The 10,662-nt window shown below is 41.1% G+C and overlaps 1 pseudogene; it reads right to left on the reverse strand.

The window, feature by feature from the left end:
* Window positions 1–8,579: 8,579 nt before the first annotated feature.
* Window positions 8,580–10,662, reverse strand: part of LOC102865327 — a 13,377-nt pseudogene continuing 11,294 nt past the window's right edge.

The following is a 10,662-nucleotide window of genomic DNA, read 5'->3' on the forward strand; positions in this document are numbered from 1 at the left end:
GAATCAATGCCTTTGAATTGTAACATTGGAGAAGAATACCATATATCCAATGGACTGCCAAAGACTAAACACGTCTTGGAGAAAAATCTCACATACTTTGGGCATGTTGTCAAAAGGGGCCAGTTGTCAGAAAAAGACATTTTTCTGGAAATTTGGAGGGTCAGAGAAAGAAAGGATGAATTGGCACAGTGACTGTAACAATAGGTACATCAGAGAGTGTGAAGATAGGCATGATAGGGAAAGCTTCATATCTATTGTTTACAGGTTGCTCTGAGTCATAATGGACTTTGTAATGTGTGATGGCACCTAACAACAACACCACAAGTGCTTTTGGGGTTCTTTCAGATCTCAAGAGGTGTAGCTTCAATCTAGATTTGCCTGTCCTCAAAAAAGGATCAGTAAAGAAAAATCTTACCACACACACTAGTGTGCAAGATGCAAAACAAACAAAACTACTTTTAATTTCTTGAATCTAAAGATGAAGTAGTGGAATGACAGAGAACATAGAGTAGTGAGCATAACTGTCTGTATTTTCATAGAGATATCTTTTTACCTCTTAGTGCAAAGAACTGAAAGTAGATAGAAAAGATGAAAAAAATTCCCAAATGGTTGAGAAAAAAGAGAATTACACAAAGTGAAGAATTTAATAATAATGAGAAAGAGAAGTTATTAAACTCTGGAAATCTCCACACTTTGAAGATTTTTTGCTGATAATCAAATGAATCATGTCTATGTGCTCATTGTAGAAAATTATGGACAGAAAATAATTTCAAATTTAGGTCCAAGCCTCATTCTTCATGGCAGTCAGCATGCATGACTTTTATCTTCATATTTGTAAATATCAATAGTGAGAGTTGTTACCAAGCTTTGAGAGCAACAAAAAAATTAGAAAAAATAGTATCTGCTTCATCTGCAAATGAAGGAATTACTGCACAACAAAATAGGGCAACAAAGTGGATTGAGTGAAATTAACTCAAAAACAAATGGTGTCTTAGGGGTTTCAAAACAAAAAAAAGATCCCCCAAAACTGTAAATTACTGACTCCATATTATGGGCATATCATGCAATTGCATCCTAAAGAATTCAGCCTTCAGGATGAACTTTTTTTGGTTTTAAAAGATGGGTTCCAAACAGGTACTATTATTCTTGTTGTTGTTAAGTGGGGTCAAGTAATTTGCAACTCATGGCAACCTTGTGTACAACAGCTCTGAAACCTACTCTATCTTGTACCAAATCTTCATCTCTGATACATCCACTCCATTACCTGAGTCACTGAGTCAATCTACCTCATCCAGGGTCTGCCTCTCCTGCACTTTCCCTCCACCCTCCCACGCATGATGTCCTTCTCCAATGACTGGTCCCTCCTTGCAACATGCCCAAAGTATGTCAGAGGAAGATTCAAAATCATTGCCTTCAAGGAGCAGCCTGGTTTCACCCTCTCCAGAACAAACTTGTTTGTTCTCCTAGCAGTCCATGGTATGTATATCCAATTACTCTTTTCCAGCACCATGACTCTAGGGCATCAATTCTTCTTCTATCATCCTTAATCATTGTCCAGCTTTATGAGGCATAGCAAGTAATTGCAAAGACTATGGAGTAGATCAGGAGCACCTTAGTCTCCAGAATGATATCTCCAATCTTTAGTACTCTGGAGAGGTCCCTGACAGTACATTTTCCCAATGCAATTTACCTTTTGATTTCCTGGCTGGTGTTAGAGAAAGTAAATTATTTCAACAAGGATATGTTTATCAGAGTTTTCCAGTCCATTATGCAAGTATTACATGACTAACAGTTTTATTGACAACATATGACATATACTAGTTTGAGCATAGAATACTCTGCTTCAAATAAAGAGGGTTTTAAAAAAGTATTTTAAAAAAATTTTATGAAGTATTTCAATATCTTTATATGAAACATATTGAACTTACAACCCAGAAATAATTTTGTATACCTAAATGATAATATTCTTTGCATTTGTTACTGGCTGTTTTTCTACTTTCTAATTAGGAGATATTTTTGTGAGGAACAGAAATTGGGATGAAATTCCCTTTATATAAAAAAATTTGAAGAGGAACCTCTGGTGACCTACTGGCAAGAAGCTGCACTGAAATCTCAAAGGCGCATGGTTTGAATCCACCAGATGCTCCTCTGGAGAAGGAGGGGCAATCTTCTTCTGCGCCAGTTGGATCCAATTCGACTGTACACAACAAGAAAAAAAAATTTGAAATTTTTGTGAAGTTATGATGGATTACTATTTGCAAACAAACGTTGAGCCTTCATATTTAAATAATTTAACAATTTGGAATGGAAAACTATAACATGAATATTTTAAATTAAATAAGTTTATTTTACGATTTAAATATAGCGTTTCTGAGAAAATAGAAGAGTGAAACCACAATGGAATATAATCTGGAACTTCCTTAAAAACTTGGGAATAGAAGTATTACTTGGTCTAGCAATTCCATTACTATGTACATAACCCAAAGAAATAAGACTTACAGCACAAACTGACATAATTATACTCATGTTAATGCAGCATTACTTATAACCGCAAGGAGTTGGGGGAAAAAACCCCTAAAATGTCCCTTAACAGACAAAGGACTAAAGAAACTTATATATTCACAGAATGTATTAATAGAAGTCACTGGAAAACCATCAAGAATTTGTGAAATACTGTGTAACATGGGTGAAACTAGAACAATAAGTGACTTAAGCCAGTCACAACAGGACAGTTATGATGTAAGACCACTATAAGAAACTAAGAAAATGTTTATGTACAGATTCAGTCTTGGAAGGTTAACAAGAATGAGAAGAGAAGGAGAGGGGAATAAAAACTAATTTTTAAAATGAACTAATTTTTTAAATGTGTTAAACAGCATTAACAAAATGAAAGGACTAGAAAATCTTTATCTTTTTCCAAATTTTTTTTGAGTGAAAGTGTACAAATTATATTGCATTTTCATTCAATCACTGATAATCATTTTAAGACATTAACCACAATTTATTAATCTAATTAATTGTTATAACCATTTAAACAATTATTATTACCAATTAGGACCTGGTGGACAGGCCCTTTGTGATTAAAATTTGCTTGGGACCTGCCTGCATCCTCTTGTTTAAGCAATTGGATTCTGGATGGTAGGTTGCTTTGATTTAATTAACAATCAGGTATGAGCTGTGTTTGTTCATTTTTATTGCACTAACAATCAGTTGTGGGCTTTAAGCCTCTTGTTTAAACCAATAGGACCCGGTGGTGAGCTTTTGTGAATAAGTTGGTTGGGCCCTTGGGCCTGGAGTCCTCAGTCCTGGTATGAAGACTGATTTGCTATTAGAGTTACAAACTAAATTGTCAGTTTGTTGTGTTTGGGGAGAACATTTTTCTAACTGGTACAGCATTGTCTGTCAGTTTTCTGTATGAGATAACTTGTGGGTTGCTGTAATATTAAAAGCTATGCCACTGGTGTGATAAATGCCACAAGGGTTACCCATGATGGACAAGATTTAGTAGAGTTCCCAGATTAAGACAGAAAAGGAAGCAAGACTGGCCAGCTACTTTTTAATTAGCAGGCCTCTGAAAACCCTATGAACAGTAGAGAGACAGGGATAGTTACAGTAGTTGTGGTAGAGCCCAGATTAAAAATGAGTCTAAATAAGGAAAATAATGACAAATGTCCTGTAATAGCAGAAACATGGAATGTATGTAGCTTGATTGTTGGAAAACTGGAAATTGTGAAAAATGAAATAGACTGCATGGATATTGAGATAATGCGCATTAATGAGATGAGATGGACTAGCTTTGGTCAATTTGAATTACGTATATGGTATACAGGTAAAGATGACCCAACAGAGTGTGGAAATTGTTGAACAATATCATTGATATCACATGCAAGCAAGATTCTGCTGAAAATTATCCAAAAACGTTTGGAACAATATGTCAACAGAGAACTGCCAGATGTGCAGGCTTGATTTAAAAGAGGTCGTGGTACTAGGGATATTGTTGTTGTTGTTGTTGTTGTTGTTATGTGCCGTCGAGTCGCTTGCGACTCATAGCGACCCTATATGTACAACAGCCCTAAACTCTGCTTTGTCCTGTGCCACTTGCACTGTCTCTGACACACCCATTCTGATTACCCCAGTCACTGAATCAATCTACCTCATAGAGGGCCTTCCCCTCCTGCTCTGTACCTCCACCCTCCCAAGCATGATGCCCCTCTCCAAGGACCAGTCTCTCCTCACAACATGTCCAAAGTGTGTTAGACGGAGCCTCAGAATGCTTGCCTCCAAGGAGCCACCCAGTTTAACCCTTTCCAGGATGAATCTGTTTGTTTTCCTAGCAGTCCATGGTACTCTCAATACTCTTCTCCAGGGATATTATAGCTAATGTTAGATGGATCTTGACAGAAAGCAGAGAATACCAGAAGAATGTTTATCTGTGCTTCATTGACTATGCAAAGCCTTTTGCCTGTGTGGATCACAACAAGCTATGCCTGACTCTGAGAAGAATGGGAATCCCAGAACATTCAAGAAGACAAAGATACTCACCACTGGACCAATTGGCAGCATTAGGATGGATGGTGAAGAGATTGAGATTGTACACAGCTTTAGTTTGCTTGGCTCCACAGTCAACACTCTTGGCACCAGTAGCCAGGAAATTAAAAGTCGCATTGCCATGGGAAAGTCTGCTGTTAAGGACCTCTCCAGAGTACTGAAGAGCAATGGTGTCTCTCTGGAGACTAAGGTGCATTTGATACAGGCCATGGTCTTCACAATCACTTGTTATGCATCAGAGAGTTGGACAATGACCAAGGAGGATAGAAGAAGAATTGATGCCTTTGAGCTGTGGTGCTGGAGAAGAGTATTGATAATACCATGGACTGCTAGGAAAACAAACAGATTCATCCTGGAAAGGGTTAAACCGGGTGGCTCCTTGGAGGCAAGCATTCTGAGGCTCCATCTAACATACTTTGGACATGTTGTGAGGAGAGACTGGTCCTTGGAGAAGGACATCATGCTTGGGAGGGTGGAGGGACAGCGCAGGAGGGGAAGGCCCTCTATGAGGTGGATTGATTCAGTGACTGGGATAATCGGGATGTGAGTGTCAGAGACAGTGCGATTGGCACAGGACAGAGCAGAGTTTAGGGCTGTTGTACATAGGGTCGCAATGAGTCGCAAGCAACTCGACGGCACATAACAACAACAACAACAACAATGTGAGACCTATACTTGAACCAAGAAGCAGTTGTCAGAACAGAGCAAGGAGACAGTGGATGGTTCAAAATCAAGAAAGGGGTCCATCAGGGATGTATTTTGTCTCCATACCTTTTCAATCTGTATGCAGAACAGATCATCCGAGACTCTGGGCTGTACGAGGAGGAATGTGGCATCAGGATTGGTGGGAGAATCATCAACAACCTGCGTTATGCAGATGACACAAACCCTGCTTGCTGAAACTGAGGAGGACCTGAAGCGCTTGCTGCAGAAGATCAAGGACTGCAGCCTTCAATACAGATTGAAGCTCAATATCAAGAAAGCAAAGATTCTCAACACTGGGCCAATTGGCAGCATCAGTATAGTTGGTGAAGAGATTGAGATATTTAACAGTCTTAGTTTACTTGGTTCCACAGTCAATACTCTTGGTAACAGCAGCCAGGAAATCAGGAGACGAATTGCATTCGGAAAATCAGCTGTGAGGGACCTCTCAAGAGTACTGAAGGGAACACTACATTGTTTAAAATTAAGAAGGAACTGCATCAAGTTTGTATTCTCTCTATACATCTATTAGATCTGTATGATGAGCAAACTATTTGAGAAGCTGAACTCTATGAAGAGGAATGTGGTATCAGGATTGGAGGGAGACTCATCAATAACCTGTTATGCAGATGACATTGATTGCTGAAATTGAGGAGGACTTGAAGCACTTAGCAGAAGATCAAAGAATACAGCCTTCAATATGGATTGCATCTCAACGTCAATAAAACAAAGATTCTTACCACTGCACCAATAGGCAACAAACATCATGATGGATGGAGAAAAGATTGAAATTGTCAACAACTTCATCTTATTTGGACCCACAATTAACATCCTTGGTACCAGCAGTCAGGAAATCAGGCGATGTATTCCACTGGAATAGTCTACAGTCAGGGGCCTCTCCAGATTATTTAGGAATAATGGTGTAAGTTTGAGGACTAAGGTGCATCTGATTCAAGCCATCGTCTTTCCGATTGCTTGCTATGCATCTGAGAGCTGGACAATGAATAAGATGACAGAAGAATTGATGGCTTTGAGATATGATGTTGGAGAAGGGTACTGAACATCCAATGGATTGCCAAAAAGAATGAACAAATATGTCTTGAAGAGAGTGCAACCGATGTGCTCTTTGGAGGCAAAGATCATGAGGCTTCACCTCACATACTTTGGACATGTTGCTAGGAGGGGCTATTCCTTGGAATAATGTTTGGAAAGATAAAGGGTCAGTGAAGGAGAGGAAGAATTTTGGCTAGGTGGATTGATGCAGTGACTGTCACAGTAGGCTCTAGTGTGTCAGAAAGTGTGAGAATTGCACAGGATAGGATCAACAAGGATGATTCTATTATTCATAGAGTTGCGATAGGTCATACTCGACTTGGCAACACCTAACCACAACAGCATAACACTCTTACTGTATGTTGCATTTTCTCTCCCTTATCAATTAAATATGCTCTCTTCTGCCCCCTTCTGACCATTTGTTTTTCTTGTATGACGGGCAATTTTATGCTTTTCTGACCATTCGTGTTTATGTGGATCATTTAATATACTGCTCACCAAGTATATTCTTTTAAACTTGAACAATTTGCTCTTACTGGATTTTATTTCTCAATTAGGTAATCACATGGAAAGTTCAACTGTTCACATCTATTCGTTAGCATGATAAACCAAGAGAAGGATGAGTTTGAAATAGTTAATATACTACTTTCATGTAAGAAACATTCTAGAAATGGAACCAGAAAATGTGATGTACTATCCCACCCTTTGTAAAAAATTTTGGATTATTTTTCTGTTTTCCAAAGATGTATTTATGACATAGTTCATGATTAGAATACCCGACAAAGATAAGCTGACTTGAATTGTTCACAACTGTGTCCTGTAGTACAAGTGTTTTAAGCACATTAACTATGTGCTTGGATTTTCTCCAATAGAAATTGGTTTCACTATTGATACATTAACAAGCACCAATACATTTTTTTATTCCAACTCTAAACACTGTGGTTGAGTAACATCATCTCTTTTATTATCTTTAATGACATTGCCTTTTCATATTCTTTATTTGTAAAGTATTGATATTACCGTAAATACAAGTATTTTAATTTTTTCAATCTCTTTCCATCATCCAATTGCAATGTCATATTTTGTTTCATGAAGGGCATATAAGCTTTTTTTATTGACATTTTAATGAAAGTTTATAGAAACTTTGAATTTTTCATTCTTTCCTTATTGCACATTTTCTTCCCTGCCCACCCTTCCCCACAGTAGGTTTTCCTCTTTGAAAAGTAGCAAAAAAAACCCACCGCAAACTTTGTTATACAATGGCCCCCATGAACTCTCATTCTGGAATCTTGTCATGAAAATAATACCTAATCATTTATCCCTTTCAATCAGTTCTCTCCCTCATCTGTTTCAATGCCGTATACATTATTTAACTCCCTCTTTTCTTAGATTCCCCCTAACTCCAACGTCAGTCTTCTTTTATAACAGTGGCGTTATGCAGTCTTTGTCCCTTTGTGACTGGCTATAAGCTTTTTAATGGTGTGTTCAGAAGGAACTCTGGTGTCAAGAAGCTGCACTGAAATCCCGAAGGCATGTGGTTTGAGGCTGCAAGCTGCTCCACAGAAGGATGGTCAATCTCCTCCTGTGCAATTGCTTCTGAAAACCTATCAGAGCTACTGGACTGTACACAACAACAATGGTGTGTTCAGAATCTATAAAATGTAAATACCAATTGGTCTTTGAAATGTGTGTTTAACTGTGAGAATGTTTAACAATATAGATGTGATTTATCATCCAGTGTCAAGTTCTCAGCCATTGAGTGTTGTGCTAAAAATAGAGAAAAGGGAAACCACAGTTTTCATTACAGACTCCTTGATTTGGCAAGCTCTACAAATGATGAGTAAATTCTGGCCACACTTCTGGATAGTGGACTTCAAGCCTTTCTTTTGAGCTTTAATATGCTAAAGCTGTGCACATCATGTAATAAAAAAAGTAGTCATCTTAGGAGAGATGTAGCTATAAAATAATTTGTGTCATTCCCCCCCCCCCCCCCCCCCCACCCCGCCCCTGGCCTTTAATTTCCAGGGCCCGGACAGCCCTTCCTCCACTCAGGACTCCAGGGTCAGTGTCCCCGACCTGGGCACAGCTCCTGGCTGCACCTGAATCTGGAGAGGCCACCCCGCGACTACTTCCCAGCACCATCCATGTCAGCGTGACAATCGCTCATTTCTGACCCCTGTAGGACAGCACCCCCTGGAGCCTCATAGCCTTGGTCCTTGTCTTCATCAGGCCCATTCTCCTGGGGCTGTCCTTCCCCATGGTGACCCAGGCAACCTTTAGTCCAGCACCTCCTTGATAAGAAGCTCTTTGAGACTGGGGAGCGGCGTGGGGGTGAAGCCTGCCTCTTGCAGGGCCTGGAGGGGGGCTTCAGTCTGCCTTTTGTCCAGGCCCAGTCGCCAGGAGAGCAGGACATGGGCCTCCAGGAAGGGCGCCAGCAAAGGGCTTCCGTCCCCCAGCACCTGCAAGGCCTGCTCGCAGCAGGTCCTCCAGCTCCTGGTGGCACACATCGAGCCCAGCCAGGGTGAGCAGGGAGAGTTCTGGGCCCGAGGAGGTGCCCAGCTGGGTCTGCAGCTGCCAGACATTGGCCCAGAGTGCCAGTGCCCCTTGGTAGAGACCAGTGCTAATAAGGCTCTGCGCCAGCCGCAGCTCGGGCAGCACGAAGAAGTCCTGCAGGGCCTGCGCCTGTCGTAGCTCGGGCACTGCCTGCAGGTGGCCCAGAAAATGCTCGAAGGTCCGGCTGGCAATGGTCTCTTGCAGTGACATTCCGGCGCAGGCGCTTCTGAGGGAAGGAGATGGTAGCCTTGGGGCCCCGGAACCGGCGCTGCAGGCTTCGGTGCAGCAGCCCAAAGTCCGAGTAGCGTCGGGAGATCTGGGCCGGCTGGCGGTCAGCCGGCCCTGGGCCCATCGCAGCGAGGGTGTAGAGTTGGAGGGTGAGTCCTTGACCACGCTGGTGCTGGTCACCTCGGAGAGCAGCCGCTGGGGGACTAGGGTGTTCTTCCAGAAATCCTGCAGCTGCGGGGTCAGGAGCTGACTGCCCCGTGGCCCATCCGGAGAGGGGCTTCGGTCTGCGTCTTCTCCCGACTCCGCGTCCCAGGAGCCAGGGGGTTGGGGCCCGCCTCCTCGTCCTCGTCGTCGGTGAAGCTCAGGGCCCTCGACGGCGTCCTCCAGCTCCGAGCTCCCCGGGAACTGCTGGGCCTCAGGCCCCGCCGCCACCTCTCCGGGGCCATCGCCACCCAGGACGTGCCGCAGCCGGTGCAGGAGTCGCGAGGCCATGGCACCCTGTGGGGAGCGGCGCTGTGGGACCCGGGCGCTCCGACAGAGGAGGGCACTGGGCAATTTATGTCATTTTTAAAGCAGTTATGCTCTTAGTATGTAAAGAGGCCAGCATTGTTTGTGATTATTTGTAAACGTTGGTGATTCTTTCCCCCCAAAATAATGATGAGATTGTTTGTTGAGTAAACTTCTTATATCATCTTATAAAAGCTGAAAACAATCCCTTTCTATTTAATTTGTAAAAATGTTCTTCTCTATGTACCCTTGATATGAGATTTTAAAGAAATGTTAAGATGACAAAATATTTGAAAGGTACAATAGCTATAAAAACAAATTCTGTTCAAAAGAACGTTTGTTTTTACATTAAATGTTTATTTTAAATTAAATGTCTATTTGCATAAAGTTTCATAATTTTTAAAATGTTACAGAAATGTAAACATAAATAGACAGTTAAATATAAATAATAATGTTCAATTGGCAGAGGATAAATTAGACTATTATAATCTTCTAAGAATTTGATCCTATGAGTATAAAAAGGCTTCTCTGAAAGAAAGAGTTGGAGGGGAATCACAGACTGGAAAAAACACTTAGCAATGATATAATCAGACAAGAGAGTTAATCTCTAAGATTTATTAAAACTCCAGCCCCTCAACAAGAGAAAAATAATCCAGTTAAATAAGTGCCAAAACACATGAAAAGATTCTCTCTCTCTCTCACACACACACACACACACACACACACACAATAATAATAATTCAGATAGCCAACAAATACACAAAGAAAAGCCTAAAGTTATTGGCTCTTAAAACTCAAAACTCAATGCCTTAGAGTTTGAACTAACCCATCTGACACTCCATCTGGTTTCTAAGCCTATAAAACCACATGGAAGGAGATTGTCCATCTTTATCCACAGTTGCTATTGGTGAATTTGAACCTCCAGTCAGGTGCTGCAGAGTTTAAAAGTGCTGCGCTACTTCACCGAAGACAACATTCAGATGGCTAACAAGCACATGAAGAAATGCTCAAAATTCCTAGCCCTAAGAGAGATGCAAATTAAAACAACTATGAGATATCATCTCACCCCAG

This window comes from Elephantulus edwardii, unplaced genomic scaffold, assembly GCF_000299155.1.
Source record: "Elephantulus edwardii isolate Elephantulus edwardi_28Jun2011 unplaced genomic scaffold, EleEdw1.0 scaffold00184, whole genome shotgun sequence".
Lineage (NCBI taxonomy): Eukaryota > Metazoa > Chordata > Mammalia > Macroscelidea > Macroscelididae > Elephantulus > Elephantulus edwardii.